This window comes from Cebus imitator, unplaced genomic scaffold (genome assembly GCF_001604975.1).
Source record: "Cebus imitator isolate Cc_AM_T3 unplaced genomic scaffold, Cebus_imitator-1.0 Scaffold593, whole genome shotgun sequence".
Classification (NCBI taxonomy): Eukaryota; Metazoa; Chordata; class Mammalia; order Primates; family Cebidae; genus Cebus; species Cebus imitator.
The window spans coordinates 793,785-795,202 of NW_016107908.1; positions in this window are offsets into that span (position 1 = coordinate 793,785).

The following is a 1,418-nucleotide window of genomic DNA, read 5'->3' on the forward strand; positions in this document are numbered from 1 at the left end:
CTTATTGTCTAGGAAACTGAGATTCCTCTCTCTCAAAAGGTAAATGCTGTTATCACTTTTGCTAAACGAATGACTATTTTATAAAAACTTGTGATTCTGGCCGGGGGCGGTGGCTCACTCCTGTAATCCCAGCACTTTGGGAGGCCGAGGCGGGTGGATCACGAGGTCAAGAGATCAAGACCATCCTGGTCAACATGGTGAAACCCCGTCTCTACTAAAAATACAAAACATTAGCTGGGTAGGGTGGTGCGTGCCTGTAATCCCAGCTACTCAGGAGGCTGAGGCAGGAGAATTGCCTGAACCCAGGAGGCGGAGGTTGCGGTGAGCCGAGATCACGTCATTGCACTCCAGCCTGGGCAACAAGAGCGAAACTCCATCTCAAAAAAAAAAAAAAAAACAAAAAAAAAACTTGTGATTCTATTTTGTGATATAAGTGTCTTAAAACTTTGATATTTAGCGAACTTTCCAAGAGCAAAAATTCAAGTTCTAAATTGTCTTTTTAACTTCAAACTATTTTTTTGGATATTAGGTTTCTTTAAGTCCAAGAGACACATATTAGTCTTCTATTACACTTCTTTCATTAGAATCACGAAGGAAGCATTGTCAAATCTGAGGTAGTGTTTAGTTTCTGTTGGGATATATTTATATAGATGTGTTGATAATATGTGTTCCAGGATTGTATGAGATTCCTAAAATTCTAATATGTCTTAATATATGTTTTCAGTAAAAAGATTATTATGTTAAATTGCTGTATGCCCCAGAAATAACCAAATTTCCTGTCAACTGTGTCTTTATGGCTCTCTTAAGACTTTTGTCATTCACAAGTGATGTTTTGGGTTGATCCTTCTCAAAAAAGTGACATAATCAGCCACAGTCCAAAACTTGCTTATTTGAAGGAGTTCATTCAAAACAGATACTTGAATGCACATTACTGATAACTTTGGAGATTGTAACATTGGATTAGAGAACTTCCAGTGTACTAATTGAAAGGCTGATTTGTTCATAAACATTGCTAAACCCATATGACGCAGAATAGGAGTTGATTGTATGGCCTGAACTAATGGAGGACTGAAATAATCATTTATGTTAAAAAACTTCTTTTGGCTTTGTTTTTTAGATTTCGGAGAATTTTTGTCTTTTGAGCCACTTATAGCCTTTAAATATGCTTTAAGGATACTGAGTATACTTTTGTAAAAAGAATTTGAGGCATATTTTTCCCTCTGCCTAATATCTCTGAAATTTGTCAACTATTTGTGAATATTCTTAAATCATAGCAATGTGTGTTGTTTGTATATGTTTAATAAGAACCTGTTTTATTTTATAATGGGACACAATTGGAAGAACTGGATATTTTTCCTGTGCTTTGATTAAATGTCTTTGTGAGAGGTTCCTGAAAAGTCAATTTATGAGACACTTTA